This window comes from Schistocerca piceifrons, unplaced genomic scaffold (genome assembly GCF_021461385.2).
Source record: "Schistocerca piceifrons isolate TAMUIC-IGC-003096 unplaced genomic scaffold, iqSchPice1.1 HiC_scaffold_2521, whole genome shotgun sequence".
Classification (NCBI taxonomy): Eukaryota; Metazoa; Arthropoda; class Insecta; order Orthoptera; family Acrididae; genus Schistocerca; species Schistocerca piceifrons.
Genome location: NW_025728467.1, coordinates 34651 through 60502, shown reverse-complemented (window position 1 = coordinate 60502; position 25852 = coordinate 34651).

Below are 25852 nucleotides of genomic sequence, written 5' to 3'. Positions count from 1 at the left end.
ACGTAAAGCGTCTCTACATGCTGCGGTTCACCAGGGGACCGGTATGCGACGTGGAGAAGAAGTAGGGTGAGGGATGGAATATTCAGCAGCAGTGAGAATGACATCCGTGAGGTGTGCGACCTGACGATCGCAGCTTGTGAAGGTTTGATCCTGAAAGTAGTAGAGGGGTTTTGTGGGCGCACGACAGCAAGGTCTTCAGCGCCCGTTCAGCATCATAGTGAGACGGGTGTCAAGGAAAAAAAAAGCTCAGAATATTTACATAAAACGGAACATAAAACACGGGAAACAATCATCGGAAAAGATGTGCTCACCCACACCGAAGCATGGGATGAAGCAGGGCGTCAGCAGTAAAACATGGACAACGCAGGAAGAAAACGAGAGAGGGGGCTAAAACAATGTAGCAGATGGAAGTGGCTGGCTGACCGCAAGGAATAAAAGGGAAGAGTCAGCCACTCTGCAATACACTAAAACCTCCAGCCTAAAAGTTTAGGCCAGAGTCCAGACACATCACAAAACTTAAAAACCCTAGACACACACGTCTCATCATTAGCTAAAACACAGGGCAGATCACCATCAACTTGTGCTTCTGCCCTTGCATCACGGTATAAAATGCAGTCTGTTAAAATGTGGCGGACAGAGATGTGCACGCCACAAGCATCACAAAACGGAGGATCCTCCCGCCGTAATAAATAGCTATGCGTCAGAGGACAGTGCCCGATCCGAAGACGTGTGAGGGCCACCTCTTCCCGCCTGAGCAACAGACAGGAGGAACGCCACGGCCGAGTGGTTGACTTTACCGACCGCAGTTTATTGGCCGTCACCGCCAGCCATTCGTCCTCCCACAAGTCCATGCACTTCCTGTGGAGTGCAGCGATGACTGACTGCAAGGGGATAGGACACTGGACCACATCCTGCTCTCTGCAGGCCTCCTTGGCAGCCCGATCAGCCTGTTCATTGCCCCAGATGCCGACATGACCAGGCACCCAGCAGAAGGATACCTCTTTACCCCGCTGTTGGAGCAAGTACAGTTGGCTATGTATCAGCTGGACCATCTCTTCAGTCGGGTACAGGTTCTGCAGCGATTGTAAGGCACTAAGAGAATCGGAGCAGAGAAGAAATCGATCGCCCCGAACACGATGCATCTGCTCCAGTGCCGTCAGGATCGCGTGGAGCTCCGCTGCGAAAACGGTATATTCAGCAGGGAGGCGAATCCGGGTAACATGGTCAGGGAACACCACAGAACAGCCAAGGAAATTCTCCTGTTTGGAGCCATCAGTGTAAACGACAGTGAAACCGCGATGCACATCTAAAATGTTAAAAAAAAAGTGACTGGAATGTAAAATCTGGCGTGCCATCCTTCTTAAAACGAGTCAAATCTAAAATAAGTTTGGGTCTCCGGAGGAGCCAAGGTGGAGATCTGCTCCAACCGCGACGTAAAACACGAAGACCAGCCATAGACATTGCAGCGAGGCAATCCTGTGCGCGAATCCCATAGGGCTGCGTCGCACGTTGCCGGTTATGAAATAACCGTGCCAGAGGAGGCTGAGCAACGGTATGGTATGCAGGGGTGTATGGGGTGGACAAAGTTTTATACGCCTGGCGTACCGTAAGTAGCCGTCGCCGCATATGAAGTGGCGGTTCACCAGCCTCTACACAGAGGCTTGGTATGGGGCTAGTTCGGAATGCCCCAGTGGCCAACCACAGCCCTTCATGGTGGACAACGTCCAAAATCTTCAAGTACGAAGGCCTCGCAGACCCATACACCGTGCACCCATAATCGAGCCGAGATCGCACAAACGCCCTGTAAAAATGGAGCAGACAAGTCCTGTCAGCTCCCCATGTACTGTGGCTAAGACATTTTAAAATGCTTAAAGCCTGAAGCGACCGCCGTTTCAGGTCTTTAAGATGAGGTAACCACGTGAGCCTCGAGTCAAAAATGTGCCCCAGAAATCTCACCGTGTCTTTAAAAGAAAGAATAGTGTCCCTCAAGCGCAACTCAGGAAAGGTGAAAATCGAACGAGAACGGTTAAAAAGAACACATACAGACTTCTCGGTGGAAAACTTAAATCCACTCTTCAGCGCCCAGTCATCCAAACGCCTAATCGTAAGTTGCAACTGACGAGTTGTCGTTGCAAGGCTTGAAGAAGAGCAGAACAAAGAGAAATCATCCACAAATAAAGAACACTGGACAGGACTTTTCACCATGGACGTAATGCGATTAATAGCGATGGCAAACAGAGTCACACTTAAAACGCTACCCTGAGGGACACCGTTCTCCTGCTCAAAGCGATCAGACAGGACGTCACCAATTCGGTATCTAAAATATCGTGGCGAGAGGAAAGACTGAATAAAAAGAGGAAGACAACCACGAAAACCCCATTCGTGAAGCTGCTCCAGGATGAGACGCCGCCAAGTGGTATCGTAGGCCTTCTCGATGTCGAAAAATACACCTATAAGGTGATGACGGCGTAGGAAAGCTTGTTGGATAGCCGCCCCCAGGAGGGCAAGGTTATCGAAGGTGGAACGAAACCTCCTGAAACCACACTGATAGCGACTAAGTAGTTGCCGGGATTCTAACATCCAGACAAGGCGGCGGTTGACCATCCGCTCCAAGGTCTTCCCTATGCAACTAGTGAGGGCAATACTACGGTAGCTACTTGGGCTCGAGCGGTCTTTCCCAGGTTTTAAAAAAGGGATTAAAACTGCCTCACGCCACGCGTCAGGAAAGTGACCCGACGCCCAAATGGCATTAAAAAGTGCGAGGAGGATTTCTTTGTTGCGCATTGTGAGGTGCCATAGCATACTGTAGTGGATCCTGTCGTGACCATGGGAAGTGTCACGAGCTCCAGACAATGCAGAATCCAGCTCCCACATAGAAAAAGGGCAGTTGTAAACTTCACGAGAGGTGGGCTGGAAGTTCAGACTACACCTCTCAGCAACCGCTCTATGGCGCTGGAAACCTGGATCCTGACTGGTTGTGGCAGTAACTGTCACAAAATATGCTGCCATAGTCTGGGCAATGTCTCGCAGATCTGTGTGGAGAGTGCCGTTATTCATTACAGCAGCTATGGGGCACCTCCCTCCTCTGCCAGAAATTCTCCTAATGGTCTCCCACACAATGGAACTTTTGGTGGAACGATTAATGGTGTTCAGGAACTTTTGCCACGACCTCTTCTTGCTCTCACGAATAATGCGGCGACATCTCGCCCTCGCCACCCGAAAGGCTGCAAGATTCTCAGCAGTCGGCCGACACTTGAACCGCCGCAGAGCCGCACGCCTGGTCCTGATTGCAGAGCGGCATTCGTCACTCCACCAAGGCACAGGTGGCCTTTTCCGGTGGCCTGTGGACTGTGGAATGGATGCCGCAGCGGCATGGTGGACCGTTTTGGTAATATGATCCACCCACACCTCAACATTCGCACAGTGTTCGAATTGGGCCAACTGGCTATAAAGTGTCCAGTCAGCTCCACTGAGTACCCATCGTGGTGGTCTCCTTTCGGGGCCCACGCCATCTGGTAGGTGAATCCAGATTGGGAAATGATCACTGCCGTGCAAGTCAGTGACCACTTCCCAGTGAGCATTAGCGGCAAGAGCTGGAGAGCAAAGCGAGAGATCAATGGCAGAGAACGACCCAGTCGCCGTGCAGAAATGAGTACTCTGTCCTCCATTGAGCAAGTAGGCGCAGGATGACAGGAGAAGCCTCTCAATTGCTCTACCCCTGGGACAGGTAATTGCAGAGCCCCAAAGCACATTGTGGGCATTAAAATCACCACAAATAATGAATGGCTGGGGGAGCTGTGTAAGAAGGTCGGTGAGGGCCGCTTCATCAAGAGCATCATGTGGGGGCAAGTAAAGTGAACATACAGTCAATGTATGACGCACGTGCACGGACACAGCGACGGCCTGTAGAGTCGTCGTAAGTGAGAGAGGCGAGGAATGGTAGTCCGTCCTGACGAAAATACCTACGCCTCCTCTAGCTGTCTCTCCACGCAGGTCGTCCTTTTTGTGGAGTGTATAGCCTCGTATCTCAGGGGAGTATGATGGATGGAAATACGTCTCCTGGAGACAGAGACACAGTGGTCTACCCTGAGAAAGTAGACGAAGTTCCTCCACATGCGTCCTGAACCCTTGCAAGTTCCACTGGAGTATGGGAGCCATCTATGTTGGGGGTAGCACCTTCATCCTGTCTCTCCGACGGGGTGGGGAGACTGCAGCAGGTGGAGGGGCAGGCGTGGGACGAGATGATTGCCCCACACATACATCGTACTCCATCAACTCTGGGGAAGAGTCAGATGAAGCCTCGCGTAAAACAACATCCGCATGGTCAGATGGTTTACCACGGGATTTGACCCGCTGTTGCTGCTGCACAGTAGCTTTCTGTGGCTTGGAGGACTTTGGGGGAGCGGATGTGGGAGTGGTAAGTGGCGCACTGGGCTTGGGGACAACCTCAGCTGTTGGAGGTGCGAGGGGCTGGACCAAGTCCGCCACTGTACTTTTGTCTGCCGTTCGAGTAGGGGCTACTGGCTCTGGAACACTGGCTGCGTTGCAAGTGCACTGACAGCTACAGGTGTTAGTGCCAACACTCACCACCTCAGTCTGCGTTGAGGCATCGACTTTTGGAGTAGGCTTCTGTACCAGGGATGCAAAAGATGTAGCAAATGTGGGAGGTTGCATCGACTTACAAATCTTCTTGGCCTCACCATAGGGGATACGCTTGGTTGTTTTTATTTCCTGGACCTTGCGTTCCTCTAAAAATATGCGGCAGTCCCTACTCCAAACAGGGTGGTTCCCAGAGCAATTAAGACATTTAGCCGGAGACGAGCAACCAACTCCTTCATGAGCAGCCTGACCACAGTTTCCACAAGTCGCATCGCCTTTACAGCCTAAGGTGGTATGCCCACAACGCTGGCATCTGAAACAGCGCATTGGGGCCGGGAAATAAGGCCTCACACTAAGGCGAAGGAAGCCAGCTTTAACATGTTCAGGAAGTGTTGTGCTATTGAAGGTCAGAATAAAGGAGTCGAATTTGACAAGAGTGCCATCAACCCTCTTCATGATGTGTTGGACATCAACGATACCTTCCGGAGCCCACTCACATTGCAGTTCTTCCTTGGGAATATCAGCTAGATACCGGCATGTCACAACACCTTTGCTATAGTTCAAGGTGCTGTGCAGTTCGGTGTCTATGGCATACTCTCCAAGGCATTTACCAGATTCGAGGTTAGTTGCTTGCTGGGAAGTGGAAGTTTCCACTAGCAAGGTCCCATTACGTAAGCGCTTCACCGATTTTAAGGAGCCACAGACTCCCTCCAATCCCTTTTGTATATAGAGGGGCGAAACCTTCTCGAAACTACCCTCCTTCCGTTTCACAATCAGAAACACATTCGGATTACCAGAATGCATTCTGTTACCTAAGACAGGACTTTTAAAAGAAGCGCCGGAGTCAGGGGGACTGACTGCACGGGCCCTCTTAAGAGACTGGGTATTAGAACCTTCCAGCAGCCCACCCTTTCCGCTGGGAGGAAGAAAAGAGAATTTCGAAGGATCCATCTCGGTCCCACGAGCAGCTAGGGAACTAGAAGTCCACCTAGACAGAGCCCCGCGTGCCTAGGTAAGCCTTATACAACTGAGGTGCGGCAGGTTCCCCAGAGGTTGCCCGCTATCGACTGTTCCACCTCAACAGCCATGCATCTCATCAGCGGGCAGCACACCTTGAGATTGAGGGTTTTTTTATAGAGGTTTATTCCATCCTCGCGATCCGGGCGGTCAAGCCAAGATCCCCATTCCCTGAGACACACAACATTCCACCGTCGCGCCGCACGGTGGTCGTTGAAGTATGCTTAGAGGTTACGGTGACAGGGGACTGGCGGCGCTTACCAGTCCCCAGCTCAGGAACCCCGGGGTCGCCAAGCCCGTACCCAGATAACGAATGCCGAGCCCCTGGGGGCTGATCCTGAAAGGTCGCCCTGGAAGAGAAGAGCCCCCAGTCAGCCTTGAAGATGGTCCAACTAGAGGAGCACGGAGAGGAGGTATGCTGCAGGAGATGGATAACACACAGGAAGTGGTCGCTCGAATATGTATCAGAAAGTGCATACCACTCAAACCGGAGTGCAAGTTGGGGAGTACATATAGAGAGGTCTAAATGGGAATAGGTGTGAGATGTGTCCGAAAGAAAAGTAGGGGCGCCAGTATTGAGGCAGACAAGAGTGAGCTGGTTGAAAAGGTCTGCTAACAGGGAGCCCCTCGGGCAGGATGCTGGAGAGCCCCAAAGGGGATGGTGGGCATTGAAGTCTCCAGTTAACTAAAATGGTGCAGGTAGCTGAGCAATAAGTTGCATCATGTCTGCCCTGGTAACGGCAGATGACGATGAAGTGTAAACGGTACAAATGGAAAATGTAAAAGTGGGAAGAGTAATGCGGATGGCAACTGCCTGCAGGCCAGTGTGCAACGTGATGGGATCATAGTAAATATCATCCCGGACCAGCAACATAACCCCTCCATGAGCTGGGATACCTACCACAGGGGGTAGGTCAAAACGCACAGAGGTGTAGTGTGCCAAGGCAATGTGATCGCATGGGCGTAGCTTCAATTTCTGGAGGGCTACGACTAGCGGACGGTGCAAGCGGAGCAGCAACTTCAGGTCCTCTCTAATGGAGCGAATGCTGCGAATATTCCAGTGAATAAGTGCCATCGTAAGAAGAAAGGAAAATGAAAGAAGGGGTCACCTCGAAGGCCGCTGAGGGCCTGGCTTCGAGCGAGCACCGCCGCCGCTATCAGTAGGCGGACAGTCATCGTCCATTGGGTCAATAGGTTCATCGGCCATCTTGGGAGGATGGCCGGGAGGGGGAGCTTCCTCCGCCGGTGAACGGCCAGATGTTCGGCTACCAGCGGTGCGGCCAGGCGAAACGGATGACGGCCTGGGGCGGCAACCGCTGGGTGGCGCAGGAGAAGAAATGCGCCGTGGCGAAGAAGGACAACTGTGCTTCCTATGAGCCTTCTTGGAAGGACGTTTGGTGGAAGTACCGGTCGAAGGCTGGGAGGTCGAAGTACGTATGAAGTCTGCACGGGACGGTTCCTTCTTGAAGGTCCGTGCATCTGACTTCTGGGTCTTCGTCTTAGCAGAAGCTGATGAAGTGGCTGTGCTGAAGGTCAGATCGCATGTCTGGGTTACCACCTCCCTGGTAGTCCGAGGAGAGGCGAGGATAGTACTCTATTTCCCTTACTATCTACCCCTGATGAAGAAAAACTGTAAGGAGCTGCAGAAAGCACCACTTCTAACATTCACCATCTGTAGACATAGTTAGCGCACACCTGTACATGTCTCCCTTTCTTTCTACCCTTGATGAAGAAGAACTGTAAGGATCCTCAGAAAGCACCATTTCCAACATTCACCATCTCTAGACATAGTTAGTGCACACCTGTACATGTCTCCCTCACTGTCTAAGCTGGATGAAAAAGAACTGTAAGGAGCTGCAGAAAGCACCCTCTCCAACATTCTCCATCTGTAGACATAATTAGCTTTCATCTATACATATCTCCCTTACATTCTACCCTCGATGGAGAAGAACCATAAGGAGATGCAGAAAGCACCATTTCCAACATTCACCATCTGTAGACATACATAGCGCACAGCTGTACATGTCTCCCTTACTTTCTACCCTAGGTGAAGAAGAACTGTAATTAGCTGCAGGAAGCACCATTTCCAACATTCGCCATGTGTAGACATACATAGTGCACAGCTGTACATCTCTTCCTTTCTTTCCACCTTAGATGCAGGAGAACTGTAAGGGTCTGCAGATAGCATTCTTACCAACATTCACCATCTGTGGACACAAATAGTGCACTGCTGAGTATGTCTAATTTACTTTCAATCCTAGGTGAATAAGAACTGTAAGGAGCCTAAGAAAGCACCATTTTCCAACATTCACCATCCGTAGACATAGTTAGCACACAGGTGTAAATATCTCCATTACTTTCTACCCTACGTGAAGAAGAACTGTAAGGAGCTGGAGAAAGCAACATTTCCAACATTCACCATCTGTAGACATAGTTATCGCACACCTGTACATGTCTCCCTTACTTTCTACGCTACATGGAGAGGAACAGTAAGGAGCTGCAGTTGGCTTTCTTATCAACATTCAATTTCTATGGACATGGATAGTTCACTGCTGAGTATGTCACCTTTACTTTATATCCTATGCCAAAAAGAAACGTAACGAACTACAGAAAGCACCATTTCCAACATTCACCATCTTTAGACGTTGTCAGCGCACATCTGTACATGTCTCCCTTACTTTCTACCCTTGATGAAGAAGAACTGTAAGGAGCCTCAGAAAGCACCATTTCCAACATTCACCATCTGTAGACATTACTAGCTCACAGCTGTACATGTCTCCCTTCCTTTCTACCCTAGGTGAAGGAGGACTGTAAGGAGCCTCAGAAAGCACCATATCCTACATTCACCTTCTCTAGACATAGTTAGCGCACACATGCCCTTGCCTCCCTTACTTTCTACTTTTGATGAAGAAGAACTGTAAGGAGCCTCAGGAAGCTCCATTTCCAACATTCACCGTCTGTAGACATTACTAGCGCACAGCTGTACGTGTCTCCCTTCATTTCTACCCTAGGTGAAGGAGGACTGTAAGGAGCTGCGGAAAGCACCATTTCCAACATTCAACATCTGTAGACATAGTTAGCGTACACCTGACCTTGCCTCCCTTACTTTCTACGCTTGTTGAAGAAGAATTGTAAGGAGCCTCAGAAAGAACCATTTCCAACATTCACGATCTGTAGACATTACTAGCGCACAGCTGTGCATGTCTCCCTTCCCTTCTACCCTAGGTGAAGGTCGACTGTAAGGAGCTGCGGAAAGCACCATTTCCAACATTCGCCAACTCTAGACATAGTTAGCGCACACTTGACCTTGCCTCCCTTTCTCTCTACGCTTGATGAAGAAAAACTGTAAGGAGTCTAAGAAAGCACCATTTGCAACATTCACCATCTGTAGACATTACTAGCGCACAGCTGTACATGTCTCCCTTCCACTCTACCCTAGGTGAAGAAGGACTGTAAGGAGCCTCAGAAAATACCATTTCCTACATTCACCTTCTCTAGTCATAGATAGCGTACACCTGACATTGCCTGCCTTACCTTCTATGCTTGAAGAAGAAGAACTGTAAGGAGCCTCAGAAAGCACCATTTCCAACCTTGACTATCTGCAGACATTACTAGTGCACAGCTGTACATGTCTCCCTTCCTTTCTACCCTAGGTGAAGGAGGACTGTAAGTAGCCTCAGAAGGCACCATTTCCTACATTCACCTTCTCTAGACATCGTTAGTGCACACCTGAACTTGCCTCCCTTACTTTCTACGCTTGATGAAGAAGAACTGTAAGGAGCCTCAGAAAGCACCATTTCCAACATCCACTATCTTTAGACATTACTAGCGCACAGCTATACATGTCTCCCTTCCTCTCTACCCTAGGTGAAGGAGGACTGTAAGGAGCCTCAGAAAATATCATTTCCTACATTCACCTTCTCTAGTCATAGATAGCACACACCTGACATTGCCTCCTTTACTTTCTACGCTTGATGAAGAAGAACTGTAAGGAGCCTCAAAAAGCACCATTTCCAACATTCACCATCTGTAGACATAGTTAGCGCACACCTGACCTTGCCTCCCTTACTTTCTACGCTTGATGAAGACGAACTGTTAGGAGTATCAGAAAGCACCATTTCCAACATTCACCATCTGTAGACATTACTAGCGCACAGCTGTACATGTCTCCCTTCCTTTCTACCCTAGGTGAAGGAGGACTGTAAGTAGCCTCAGAAGGCACCATTTCCTACATTCACCCTCTCTAGACATGGTTAGCGCACACCTGAACTTACCTCCCTTACTTTCTACGCTTGATGAAAAAGAACTGTAAGGAGCCTCAGAGACCACCATTTCCAACATTCATTATCTGTAGACATTACCAGCGCACAGCTGTACATGTCTCCCTTCCTTTCTACCCTAGGTGAAGGAGGACTGTAAGGAGCTGCGTAAAGCACCATTTGCAATATTCACCATGTCTAGACATAGTTAGCGCACACCTGACCTCGCCTCCCTTACTTTCTACGCTTGATGAAGGAGATCTGTAAGAAGCTTAAGAAGGCACCATTTGCAAAATTCACCATCTGTAGACATTACTAGCGCACAGCTGTACACGTCTCCCTTCCTTTCTACCCTAGGTGAAGGAGGACTGTAAGGAGCTGCAGAAAGCACCATTTCCAACATTCACCATCTTTAGACATTACTAGCCCACACCTGAGCATGCCTCCCTTACTTTCTACGCTTGATGAAGAAGAACTGTAAGGAGCCTCAGAAAGCACCATTTCCAACATCCACCATCTTTAGACATTACTAACGCACAGCTATACATGTCTCCCTTACTTTTTTACCCTAGGTGAAGGAGGACTGTAAGGAGCTGCAGAAAGCACCATTTACAACATTCACCATCTGTAGACATAGTTAGCGCACACCTGTCCATGCGTCCCTTTCTTTCTATGCTTGATGAAGAAGAACTGTGAGGAGCCTCAGAAAGCACCATTTCCAATATTCACCAACTGTAGACATTACTAGCGCACAGCTGTACATGTCTCGCTTCCTTTCTACCCTAGGTGAAGGAGAACTGTAATGAGCTGCGGAAAGCACCATATCCAACATTCACCATCTGTAGACATAGTTAGCGCACACCAGACCTTGCATCCCTTACTTTCTACGCTTGATGTTGAAGAACTGTAAGGAGCCTCAGAAAGCACCATTTCCAACATTCACGATCTGTAGACATTCCTAGCGAACTGCTGTACATGTCTCCCTTCCTTTCTACCCTAGGTCAAGGAGGACTGTAAGGAGCCTCAGAAAGCACCATTTCCTACATTCACCTTCTCTAGACATAGTTAGCGAACACCTGACCTTGCTTCCCTCTCTTCCTACGCTTGATGAAGAAGAACTGTATGGATCCTCAGAAAGCACCATTTCCAATATTCAACATCTTTAGACATTACTAGTGCACAGCTGTACATGTCTCCCTTCCTTTCTACCCTAGGTGATGGAGGACTGTAAGGAGCCTCAGAAAATACCATTTCCTACATTCACCTTCTCCAGTCATAGATAGCGCACACCTGACCATGCCTCCCTTACTTTCTACGCTTGATGGAAAGGACCTGTAAGGAGCCTCAGAAAGCACCATTTCCAATATTCACCATCTGCACACAATACTAGCGCACAGCTGTAGATGTCTCCCTTCCTTTCTACCCTACGTGAAGGAGGACTGTAAGAAGTCCAGAAAACACCATTTCCTACATTCACCTTCTCTAGACATATTTAGCGCACACCTGCCCTCTCCTCCCTTACTTTCTACGCTTGATGAAGAAGAACTATAAGGAGCCTCAGAAAGCACCATTTCCAATATTCACCATCTGTACACATTACTAGCGCACAGCTGTAGATGTCTCCCTTCCTTTCTACCCTAGGTGAATGAGGACTGTAAGGAGCTGTGGAAAGCAACATTTCCAACATTCACCATCTCTAGACATAGTTAGGGCACACCTGACCTTGCTTCCCCTACTTTCTACACTTGATGAAGAAGAACTGTAAGGAGCCTCAGAAAGCACCATTTCCAACATTCACCATCTGTAGACATAGTTAGCGCACGCCTGACCTTTCCTCCCTTACTTTCTACGCTCGATGAAGAAGAACAGGAAGGAGCCTCAGAAAGCACCATTTCCAACATTCACAATCTCTAGGCATAGTTAGCGCACACCTGACCTTCCCTCCCTTACTTTCTACGCTTGATGAAGAAGAACTGTAACGAGCCTCAGAAAGCACCATTTCCAACATTCACCATCTGTAGACATTACTAGCGCACAGCTGTACATGTCTCCCTTCCTTTCTACCATAGGTGAAGGAGGACTGTAAGGAGCCTCAGAAAGCACCATTTCCAACATTCACCATCTGTAGACATAGTTAGCACACACTTCACCTTGCCGCCCTTACTTTCTACGCTTGATGAAGAAGAACTGTAAGGAGCCTCAGAATGCATCATTTCCAACATTCACCATCTGTAGACATTACTAGCGCACAGCTGTACATGTCTCCCTTCCTTTCCCCCCTTGGTGAAGGAGGACTGTAAGGAGCCTCAGAAAGCACCATTTCCAACATTCACCTTCTGTAGACATCGTTAGCACACACCTGACCTTGCCTCCCTTACTTTCTACGCTTGTTGTAGAAGAACTGTAAGGGGCCTCAGAGAGCACCATTTCCAACATTCACCAACTGTAGACATTACTATCGCACAGCTGAACATGTCTCCCTTGCTTTATACCCTAGGTGAAGGAGGACTGTATGGAGCTGCGGAAAGCACCATTTACAACAATCACCATCTCTAGACATAGCGCACACCTGACCTTGCCTCCCTTACTTTCTACGCTTGATGAAGAAGAAATGTAAGGAGCCTCAGAAACCACAATTAGCAACATTCACCATCTGTAGACATTACTAGCACACAGCTGTACATGTCTCCCTTCCTTTCTACCCTAGTTGAAGGAGGACTGTAAGGTGCCTCAGAAAGCACCATATCCTACATTCACGATCTCTAGGCATAGTTAGCGCATCCCTGACCATGCCTCCCTTACTTTCTATGCTTGATGAAGAAGAACAGTAAGGAGCCTCAGAAAGCACCATGTCCAACATTCACCATCTGTAGACATTACTAGCGCACAGCCGTACATGTCTGCCTTCCTTGTTACCCTAGGTGAAGGAGGACTGTAAGGAGCTGCGGAAAGCACCATTTCCAACATTCACCATATGTAGACATAGTTAGCGCACATCTGACCATGTCTCCCTTACTTTCTACCCTAGGTGAAGGAGAGCAGTAAGGAGCTCTGAAGGCACCATTTCCAATATTCACCATCTGTAGACATAGTTACCGCACAGCTGTACATGTCTCCCTTACTTTCTACCCGTGACGAAAAAGAACTGTAAGGAGCCTCAGAAACCACCATTTCCTACATTCACCATCTGTAGACATATTTGGCGTACAGCTGTACACGTCTCCCTTACTCTCTACCCGAGGTGAAGGAGAACAGTAAGGAGCTCAGAAGGCACCATTTCCAACATCCACCATCTGTGGACATAAATAGCACACATCTGACCATGTCTCCCTTACTTTCTACCCTTGATGAAGAAGAACTGTAAGGAGCCTCAGAAAGCACCATTTCCAACATTCACCATCTGTAGACATTGCTAGTGCGCAGCAGTACATGTCTCCCTTCCTTTCTACCCAAGGTGAAGGAGGACTATAAGGAGCTGCGGAAAGCACCATTTCCAACATTCACCATCTGTAGACATAGTTAGCGCACATCTGACCCTGCCTCCCTTACTTTCTACGCTTGATGAAGAAGAACTGTAAGGAGCCTCAGAAAGCAGCATTTCCAACATTCACCATCTGTAGACATTACTAGCGCACAGCTGTACATTTCTCCTTTCCTTGTTACCCCAGGTGAAGGAGGACTGTAAGGAGCCTCAGAAAGCACCATTTCCAACATTCACCAACTGCAGACATTACTAGCGCACAGCTGTACATGTCTCCCTTCCTTTCTACCCTAGGTGAAGGAGGACTGTAAGGAGCCTCAGAATGCACCATTTCCAACTTTCAGCATCTGTAGACATTACTAGCGCACAGCTGTACATGTCTCCCTTCCTTTCTACCCTAGGTGAAGGAGGACTGTAAGGAGCCTCAGAATGCACCATTTCCAACATTCACCATCTGTAGACATTACTAGTGCTCAGCTGTACACTTCTCCCTTTCTTTCTACCCTAGGTGAAGGAGGATTGTAAGGAGCCTCAGAAAGCACGATTTTCTACATTTACCTTCTCTAGACATAGTTAGCATACACCTGACCTTGCCTCCCTTACTTTCTACGCTTGATGAAGAAGAACTGTAAGGAGCCTCAGAAAGCACCATTTCCAACATTCACTATCAGTAGACATTACTAGCACACAGTTCTACATGTCTCCCTTCCTTTCTACGCTAGGTGAAGGAGGACTGTAAGGAGCCTCAGAAAGCACCATCTCCAACATTCACCACCTGTAGACATTACTAGCGCACAGCTGTACATGTTTCCCTTCCTTTCCACCCTATGTGAAGGAGGACTGTTAGGAGCTGCGGTAAGCACCATTTCCAACATTCACAATCTGTAGACATAGTTAGCGCACACCTGTCCTTGCCTCCCTCACTTTCTACGCTTGATGAAGAAGAACTGTAAGGAGCCTCAGAAAGCACCTTTTCCAACATTCACCATCTGTAGACATTACTAGCGCACAGCTGTACATGTCTAGCTTCCTTTCTACCCTAGGTGGAGGAGGACTGTAAGGAGCCTCAGAAAGCACCATTTCCCTCATTCACCTTCTCTAGGCATAATTAGCGCATACCTGACCTTGCCTCCCTTACTTTCTACGCTTGATGAAGATCAACTGTAAGGAGCCTCAGAAAGCACAATTTTCAACATTCACCATCAGTAGACCTTACTAGCGCACAGCTGTACATGTCTCGCTTCCTTTCTACCCTAGGTGAAGGAGGACTGCAAGGAGCCTCAGAAAGCATGATTTCCTACATTCACCTTCTCTAGACATAGTTAGCGCACACCTGACTTTACCTCCCTTACTCTCTACGCTTGATGAAGAAGAACTGTAAGGAGCCTCTGAAAGCACCATTTCTAACATTCACCATCTGTAGACTATACTAGCGCACAGCTGTACATGTCTCCCTTCCTTTCTACCCTAGGTGAAGGAGGACTGTAAGGAGCGGCGGAAAGCACCATTTCCAACATTCACCATCTCTAGACATAGTTAGCACACACCTGACATTGCCTCCCTTACATTCTACGCTTGATGAAGAAGAACTGTAAGGAGCCTCAGAAAGCACAATTTTCAACATTCACCATCTGTAGGCATTACTAGCGCACAGCTGTACATGTCTCCCTTCCTTTCTACCCTAGGTGAAGGAGGACTGTAAGGAGCCTCAGAAAGCACCATTTCCTACATTCACCTTCTCTAGACAGACTTAGCGCACACCTGACCTTGCCTCACTTACTTTCTACGCTTGATGAAGAAGAACTGTAAGGAGCCTCAGAAAGCACCATTTCCAACATTCACCATCTCTAGACATAGTTAGCTTACACCTGACATTGCCTCCCTTACTTTCTACGCTTGATGAAGAAGAACTGTAAGGAGCCTCAGAAAGCACCATTTCCAACATTCGCCATTTGTAGACATTACTAGTGCACAGATGTACATGTCTCCCTTCCTTTCTACCCTAGGTGAAGGAGGACAGTAAAGAGCTGCGGAAAGCACCATCTCCAACATTCACCATCTCTAGACATTGTTAGCACACACCTGACCTTGCCTCCCTTACTGGCTACGCTTGAGGAAGAAGAACTGTAAGGAGCCTCAGAAAGCACCATTTCCAACATTCACCATCTGTAGACATTACTAGCGCATAGCTGTACATGTCTCCCATCCTTTCTACCCTAGGTGAATGAGGACTGTAAAGAGCTGTGGAAAGCAACATTTCCAACATTCACCATCTGTAGACATAGTTAGGGCACACCTGACCTTGCTTCCCCTACTTTCTACACTTGATGAAGAAGAACTGTAAGGAGCCTCAGAAAGCACCATTTCCAACATTCACCATCTGTAGACATTACTCGCGCACAGCTGTACATGTCTCCCTTCCCTTCTACCCTATGTGAAGGAGGACTGTAAAGAGCTGCGGAAAGTGCCATTTCCAACATTCACCATCTGTAGACATAGATAGCACACACTTGACCTTGCCGCCCTTACTTTCTACGCTTGATGAAGAAGAACTGTAAGGAGCCTCAGAATGCACCATTTCCAACATTCACCATCTGTAGACATTACTAGCGCACAGCTGTACATGTCTCCCTTCCTTTCTCCCCTTGGTGAAGGAGGACTGTAAGTAGCCTCAGAAAGCACCATTTCCAACATTCACCTTCTGTAGACATAGTTAGCACACACCTGACCTTGCCTCCCTTACTTTCTACGCTTGTTGTAGAAGAACTGTAAGGGGCCTCAGAGAGCACCATTTCCAACATTGACCATCTGTAGACATTACTAGCGCACAGCTGAACATGTCTCCCTTCCTTTAAACCCTAGGTGAAGGAGGAATGTAAGGAGCTGCGGAAAGCACAATTTCCAACATTCACTATCTGTAGACATAGTTAGCGCACACCTGACCTTGCCTCCCTTACTTTCTACGCTTGATGACGAAGAACTGTAAGGAGCCTCAGAAAGCACCATTCCAAACATTCACCATCTGTAGACACAGCTGTACATATCTGCGTTCCTTTCTACCAAAGGTGGAGGAGGGCTGGCAGGAGCTGCGGAAAGCACCATTTCCAACATTCACCAACTGTAGACATAGTTAGTGCACACCTGACCCTGCCACCCTTACTTTCTACGCTTGATGAAGAAGAACTGTAAGGAGCCTCAGAAAGCACCAATTCCTACATTCACAATCTGTAGACATTACTAGCGCACAGCTGTACATGTCTCCCTTCCTTTCTACCCTAGGTGAAGGAGGACTGTAAGGACCTGCGGAAAGCACCATTTCCAACATTCACCATCCGTAGACATTACTAGCGCCCACCTGACCTTGCCTCCCTTACTTTCTATGCTTGATGAAGAAGAACTGTAAGGAGCCTCAGAAACCACAATTAGCAACATTCACCATCTGTAGACATTACTAGCACACAGCTGTACATGTCTCCCTTCCTTTCTACCCTAGTTGAAGGAGGACTGTAAGGTGCCTCAGAAAGCACCATTTCCTACATTCACCATCTCTAGGCATAGTTAGCGCAACCCTGACCATGCCTCCCTTACTTTCTATGCTTGATGAAGAAGAACAGTAAGGAGCCTCAGAAAGCACCATGTCCAACATTCACCATCTGTAGACATTACTAGCGCACAGCCGTACATGTCTCCCTTCCTTGTTACCCTAGGTGAAGGAGGACTGTAAGGAGCTGCGGAAAGCACCATTTCCAACATTCACCATATGTAGACATAGTTAGCGCACATCTGACCATGTCTCCCTTACTTTCTACCCTAGGTGAAGGAGAGCAGTAAGGAGCTCAGAAGGCACCATTTCCAATATTCACCATCTGTAGACATAGTTACCGCACAGCTGTACATGTCTCCCTTACTTTCTACCCGTGACGAAAAAGAACTGTAAGGAGCCTCAGAAAACACCATTTCCTACATTCACCATCTGTAGACATATTTGGCGTACAGCTGTACACGTCTCCCTTACTCTCTACCCGAGGTGAAGGAGAACAGTAAGGAGCTCAGAAGGCACCATTTCCAACATTCACCATCTGTAGACATAGTTAGCGCACATCTGACCCTGCCTCCCTTACTTTCTACGCTTGATGAAGAAGAACTGTAAGGAGCCTCAGAAAGCAGCATTTCCAACATTCACCATCTGTAGACATTACTAGCGCACAGCTGTACATTTCTCCTTTCCTTGTTACCCCAGGTGAAGGAGGACTGTAAGGAGCCTCAGAAAGCACCATTTCCAACATTCACGATCTGTAGACATTACTAGCGCACAGCTGTACATGTCTTCCTTCCTTTCTACCGTAGGTGATGGAGGACTGTAAGGAGCTGCGGAAAGCACTATTTCCAACATTCACCATCTGTAGACATTACTAGCGCACAGCTGTACATGTCTCCCTTCCTTTTTACCCTAGGTGAAGGAGGACTGTAAGGAGCTGTGGAAAGCACCATTTCCAACATTCACCATCTGTAGTCATATATAGCACACATCTGACCATGTCTCCCTTACTTTCTACCCTTGATGAAGAAGAACTGTAAGGAGCCTCAGAAAGCACCATTTCCAATATTCACCATCTGTAGACATTACTAGCGCACAGTTGTACATGTCTCCCTTCCTTGTTACCCCAGGTGAAGGAGGACTGTAAGGAGCCTCAGAAAGCACAATTTCCAACATTCACCATCTGTAGACATTACTAGCACACAGCTGTACATGTCTCCCTAACTTTCTACCCTAGGTGAAGGAGGACTGTAAGGAACTGTGGAAAGCACCATTTCCAACATTCACCATCTGTAGACATATATAGCGCACATCTGACCATGTCTCCCTTACTTACTGCGCTTGATGAAGGAAAACTGTAAGGAGCCTCAGAAAGCACGATTTCCAACATTCACCATCTGTAGACATTACTAGCGCACAGCTGTACATGTCTCCCTTCCTTTCTACCGCAGGTGAAGGAGGACTGTATGGAGCTGCGGAAAGCACCATTTCCAACATTCACCATCTGTAGACATAGTTAGCGCACACCTGACCTCCCCTCCCTTACTTTCTACGCTTGATGAAGAAGACCTGTAAGGAGCCTCAGAAAGCACCATTTCCAACATTCACGATCTGTAGACATTACTAGGGCACAGCTGTACATGTCTTCCTTCCTTTCTACCGTAGGTGATGGAGGACTGTAAGGAGCTGCGGAAAGCACTATTTCCAACATTCACCATCTGTATACATTACTAGCGCACAGCTGTACATGTCTCCCTTCCTTTTTACCCTAGGTGAAGGAGGACTGTAAGGAGCTGTGGAAAGCACCATTTCCAACATTCACCATCTGTAGTCATATATAGCACACATCTGACCATGTCTCCCTTACTTTCTACCCTTGATGAAGAAGAACTGTAAGGAGCCTCAGAAAGCACCATTTCCAATATTCACCATCTGTAGACATTACTAGGGCACAGTTGTACATGTCTCCCTTCCTTGTTACCCCAGGTGAAGGAGGACTGTAAGGAGCCTCAGAAAGCACAATTTCCAACATTCACCATCTGTAGACATTACTAGCACACAGCTGTACATGTCTCCCTAACTTTCTACCCTAGGTGAAGGAGGACTGTAAGGAACTGTGGAAAGCACCATTTCCAACATTCACCATCTGTAGACACATATAGCGCACATCTGACCATGTCTCCCTTACTTACTGCGCTTGATGAAGGAAAACTGTAAGGAGCCTCAGAAAGCACGATTTCCAACATTCACCATCTGTAGACATTACTAGCGCACAGCTGTACATGTCTCCCTTCCTTTCTACCGCAGGTGAAGGAGGACTGTATGGAGCTGCGGAAAGCACCATTTCCAACATTCACCATCTGTAGACATAGTTAGCGCACACCTGACCTCCCCTCCTTTACTTTCTACGCTTGATGAAGAAGACCTGTAAGGAGACTCAGAAAGCACCATTTCCAACATTCACCATCTGTAGACATAGTTAGCGCACATCTGACCCTGCCTCCCTTACTTTCTACGCTTGATGAAGAAGAACTGTAAGGAGCCTCAGAAAGCAGCATTTCCAACATTCACCATCTGTAGACATTACTAGCGCACAGCTGTACATTTCTCCTTTCCTTGTTACCCCAGGTGAAGGAGGACTGTAAGGAGCCTCAGAAAGTACCATTTCCAACATTCACCAACTGCAGACATTACTAGCGCACAGCTGTACATGTCTCCCTTCCTTTCTACCCTAGGTGAAGGAGGACTGTAAGGAGCCTCAGAATGCACCATTTCCAACTTTCAGCATCTGTAGACATTACTAGCGCACAGCTGTACATGTCTCCCTTCCTTTCTACCCTAGGTGAAGGAGGACTGTAAGGAGCCTCAGAATGCACCATTTCCAACATTCACCATCTGTAGACATTACTAGTGCTCAGCTGTACACTTCTCCCTTTCTTTCTACCCTAGGTGAAGGAGGACTGTAAGGAGCCTCAGAAAGCACGATTTTCTACATTTACCTTTTCTAGACATAGTTAGCATACACCTGACCTTGCCTCCCTTACTTTCTACGCTTGATGAAGAAGAACTGTAAGGAGCCTCAGAAAGCACCATTTCCAACATCCACTATCAGTAGACATTACTAGCACACAGTTCTACATGTCTCCCTTCCTTTCTACGCTAGGTGAAGGAGGACTGTAAGGAGCCTCAGAAAGCACCATCTCCAACATTCACCACCTGTAGACATTACTAGCGCACAGCTGTACATGTTTCCCTTCCTTTCCACCCTATGTGAAGGAGGACTGTTAGGAGCTGCGGTAAGCACCATTTCCAACATTCACAATCTGTAGACATAGTTAGCGCACACCTGTCCTTGCCTCCCTCACTTTCTACGCTTGATGAAGAAGAACTGTAAGGAGCCTCAGAAAGCACCTTTTCCAACATTCACCATCTGTAGACATTACTAGCGCACAGCTGTACATGTCTAGCTTCCTTTCTACCCTAGGTGGAGGAGGACTGTAAGGAGCCTCAGAAAGCACCATTTCCCTCATTCACCTTCTCTAGGCATAATTAGCGCATACCTGACCTTGCCTCCCTTACTTTCTACGCTTGATGAAGATCAACTGTAAGGAGCCTCAGAAAGCACAATTTTCAACATTCACCATCTGTAGACCTTACTAGCGCACAGCTGTACATGTCTCGCTTCCTTTCTACCCTAGGTGAAGGAGGACTGCAAGGAGCCTCAGAAAGCATGATTTCCTACATTCACCTTCTCTAGACATAGTTAGCGCACACCTGACTTTACCTCCCTTACTCTCTACGCTTGATGAAGAAGAACTGTAAGGAGCCTCTGAAAGCACCATTTCTAACATTCACCATCTGTAGACTATACTAGCGCACAGCTGTACATGTCTCCCTTCCTTTCTACCCTAGGTGAAGGAGGACTGTAAGGAGCGGCGGAAAGCACCATTTCCAACATTCACCATCTCTAGACATAGTTAGCACACACCTGACATTGCCTCCCTTACATTCTGCGCTTGATGAAGAAGAACTGTAAGGAGCCTCAGAAAGCACAATTTTCAACATTCACCATCTGTAGGCATTACTAGCGCACAGCTGTACATGTCTCCCTTCCTTTCTACCCTAGGTGAAGGAGGACTGTAAGGAGCCTCAGAAAGCACCATTTCCTACATTCACCTTCTCTAGACATACTTAGCGCACACCTGACCTTGCCTCACTTACTTTCTACGCTTGATGAAGAAGAACTGTAAGGAGCCTCAGAAAGCACCATTTCCAACATTCACCATCTCTAGACATAGTTAGCTTACACCTGACATTGCCTCCCTTACTTTCTACGCTTGATGAAGAAGAACTGTAAGGAGCCTCAGAAAGCACCATTTCCAACATTCGCCATTTGTAGACATTACTAGTGCACAGATGTACATGTCTCCCTTCCTTTCTACCCTAGGTGAAGGAGGACAGTAAAGAGCTGCGGAAAGCACCATCTCCAACATTCACCATCTCTAGACATTGTTAGCACACACCTGACCTTGCCTCCCTTACTGGCTACGCTTGAGGAAGAAGAACTGTAAGGAGCCTCAGAAAGCACCATTTCCAACATTCACCATCTGTAGACATTACTAGCGCATAGCTGTACATGTCTCCCATCCTTTCTACCCTAGGTGAATGAGGACTGTAAGGAGCTGTGGAAAGCAACATTTCCAACATTCACCATCTGTAGACATAGTTAGGGCACACCTGACCTTGCTTCCCCTACTTTCTACACTTGATGAAGAAGAACTGTAAGGAGCCTCAGAAAGCACCATTTCCAACATTCACCATCTGTAGACATTACTCGCGCACAGCTGTACATGTCTCCCTTCCCTTCTACCCTATGTGAAGGAGGACTGTAAAGAGCTGCGGAAAGTGCCATTTCCAACATTCACCATCTGTAGACATAGATAGCACACACTTGACCTTGCCGCCCTTACTTTCTACGCTTGATGAAGAAGAACTGTAAGGAGCCTCAGAATGCACCATTTCCAACATTCACCATCTGTAGACATTACTAGCGCACAGCTGAACATGTCTCCCTTCCTTTAAACCCTAGGTGAAGGAGGACTGTAAGGACCTGCGGAAAGCACCATTTCCAACATTCACCATCCGTCGACATTACTAGCGCCCACCTGACCTTGCCTCCCTTACTTTCTATGCTTGATGAAGAAGAACTGTAAGGAGCCTCAGAAACCACAATTAGCAACATTCACCATCTGTAGACATTACTAGCACACAGCTGTACATGTCTCCCTTCCTTTCTACCCTAGTTGAAGGAGGACTGTAAGGTGCCTCAGAAAGCACCATTTCCTACATTCACCATCTCTAGGCATAGTTAGCGCATCCCTGACCATGCCTCCCTTACTTTCTATGCTTGATGAAGAAGAACAGTAAGGAGCCTCAGAAAGCACCATGTCCAACATTCACCATCTGTAGACATTACTAGCGCACAGCCGTACATGTCTCCCTTCCTTGTTACCCTAGGTGAAGGAGGACTGTAAGGAGCTGCGGAAAGCACCATTTCCAACATTCACCATATGTAGACATAGTTAGCGCACATCTGACCATGTCTCCCTTACTTTCTACCCTAGGTGAAGGAGAGCAGTAAGGAGCTCAGAAGGCACCATTTCCAATATTCACCATCTGTAGACATAGTTACCGCACAGCTGTACATGTCTCCCTTACTTTCTACCCGTGACGAAAAAGAACTGTAAGGAGCCTCAGAAAACACCATTTCCTACATTCACCATCTGTAGACATATTTGGCGTACAGCTGTACACGCCTCCCTTACTCTCTACCCGAGGTGAAGGAGAACAGTAAGGAGCTCAGAAGGCACCATTTCCAACATTCACCATCTGTAGACATAGTTAGCGCACATCTGACCCTGCCTCCCTTACTTTCTACGCTTGATGAAGAAGAACTGTAAGGAGCCTCAGAAAGCAGCATTTCCAACATTCACCATCTGTAGACATTACTAGCGCACAGCTGTACATTTCTCCTTTCCTTGTTACCCCAGGTGAAGGAGGACTGTAAGGAGCCTCAGAAAGCACCATTTCCAACATTCACGATCTGTAGACATTACTAGCGCACAGCTGTACATGTCTTCCTTCCTTTCTACCGTAGGTGATGGAGGACTGTAAGGAGCTGCGGAAAGCACTATTTCCAACATTCACCATCTGTAGACATTACTAGCGCACAGCTGTACATGTCTCCCTTCCTTTTTACCCTAGGTGAAGGAGGACTGTAAGGAGCTGTGGAAAGCACCATTTCCAACATTCACCATCTGTAGTCATATATAGCACACATCTGACCATGTCTCCCTTACTTTCTACCCTTGATGAAGAAGAACTGTAAGGAGCCTCAGAAAGCACCATTTCCAATATTCACCATCTGTAGACATTACTAGCGCACAGTTGTACATGTCTCCCTTCCTTGTTACCCCAGGTGAAGGAGGACTGTAAGGAGCCTCAGAAAGCACAATTTCCAACATTCACCATCTGTAGACATTACTAGCACACAGCTGTACATGTCTCCCTAACTTTCTACCCTAGGTGAAGGAGGACTGTAAGGAACTGTGGAAAGCACCATTTCCAACATTCACCATCTGTAGACATATATAGCGCACATCTGACCATGTCTCCCTTACTTACTGCGCTTGATGAAGGAAAACTGTAAGGAGCCTCAGAAAGCACGATTTCCAACATTCACCATCTGTAGACATTACTAGCGCACAGCTGTACATGTCTCCCTTCCTTTCTACCGCAGGTGAAGGAGGACTGTATGGAGCTGCGGAAAGCACCATTTCCAACATTCACCATCTGTAGACATAGTTAGCGCACACCTGACCTCCCCTCCCTTACTTTCTACGCTTGATGAAGAAGACCTGTAAGGAGCCTCAGAAAGCACCATTTCCAACATTCACCATCTGTAGACATTACTAGCGCACAGCTGTACATGTCTCCCTTCCTTTCTACTCTAGGTGAAGGAGGACTGTAAGGACCTGCGGAAAGCACTATTCCAACATTCACCATCCGTAGACATTACTAGCGCACACCTGACCTTGCCTCCCTTACTTTCTATGCTTGATAAAGAAGAACTGTAAGGAGTCTCAGAAAGCACCATTGCCATTATGCACCATCTGTAGACATTACTAGCGCACAGCTGTACATGTCTCCCTTCCTTTCTACCCTTGGTGAAGGAGGACTGTAAGGACCTGCGGAAAGCACCATTTGCAACATTCACCATCCGTAGACATTACTAGCGCACACCTGACCTTGCCTCCCTTACTTTCTATGCTTGATAAAGAAGAACTGTAAGGAGTCTCAGAAAGCACCATTGCCATTATGCACCATCTGTAGACATTACTAGCACACAGCTGTACATGTCTCCCTTCCTTTATACCCTAGGTGAAGGAGGACTGTAAGGTGCCTCAGAAAGCATCATTACCTACATTCACCATCTCTAGGCATAGTTAGCGCACACCTGACCATGCCTCCCTTACTTTCTATGCTTGATGAAGAAGAACAGTAAGGAGCCTCAGAAAGCACCATGTCCAACATTCACCATCTGTAGACATTACTAGCGCACAGCCGTACATGTCTCCCTTCCCTGTTACCCTAGGTGAAGGAGGACTGTAAGGAGCCTCAGAAAGCTCCATTTCTAACATTCACCATCTGGAGACATAGTTAGCGCACATGTGACCATGTCTCCCTTGCTTTCTACCATTGATGAAGAAGAACTGTAAGGAGCCTCAGAAAGCACCATTTCCAACATTCACAATCTGTAGACGTAGTTAGCGCACATCTGACCCTGCCTCCCTTACTTTCTACGCTTGATGAAGAAGAACTGTAAGGAGCCTCAGAAAGCAGCATTTCCAACATTCACCATCTGTAGACATTGCTAGGACACAGCTGTACACTTCTCCTTTCCTTGTTACCCCAGGTGAAGGAGGACTGTAAGGAGCCTCAGAAAGCACAATTTCCAACATTCACCATCTGTAGACATTACTAGCGCACAGCTGTACATGTCTTCCTTCCTTTCTACCGTAGGTGATGGAGGACTGTAAGGAGCTGCGGAAAGCACTATTTCCAACATTCACCATCTGTAGACATTACTAGCGCACAGCTGTACATGTCTCCCTTCCTTTTTACCCTAGGTGAAGCAGGACTGAAAGGAGCTGTGGAAAGCACCATTTCCAACATTCACCATCTGTAGTCATATGTAGCACACATCTGACCATGTCTCCCTTACTTTCTACCCTTGAAGAAGAAGAACTGTAAGGTGCCTCAGAAAGCACCATTTCCAACATTCACCATCTGTAGACATTACTAGCGCACAGCTGTACATGTCTCCCTTCCTTGTTACCCCAGGTGAAGGAGGACTGTAAGGAGCCTCAGAAAGCACCATTTCCAACATTCACCATCTGTAGACATTACTAGCGCACAGCTGTACATGTCTCTCTTCCTTTCTACCCTAGGTGAAGAAGAACTGTAAGGAACCTCAGAAAGAACCATTTCCAACATTCACCATCTGTAGACATAGTTAGCGCACACTTGACCTTGCCGCCCTTACATTCTACGCTTGATGAAGATAAACTGTAAGGAGCCTCAGAACGCACCATTTCCAACATTCACCATTTGTAGACATTACTAGCGCACAGCTGTACATGTCTCCCTTCCTTTCTACCCTAGGTGAAGGAGGACTGTAAGGAGCCTCAGAAAGCACCATTTCCAACATTCACCATCTGTAGACATTACTAGCGCACAGCTGAACATGTCTCCCTTCCTTTAAACCCTAGGTGAAGGAGGAATGTAAGGAGCTGCGGAAAGCACAATTTCAACATTCACTATCTGTAGACATAGTTAGCGCACACCTGACCTTGCTTCCCTTACTTTCTACGCTTGATGACGAAGAACTGTAAGGAG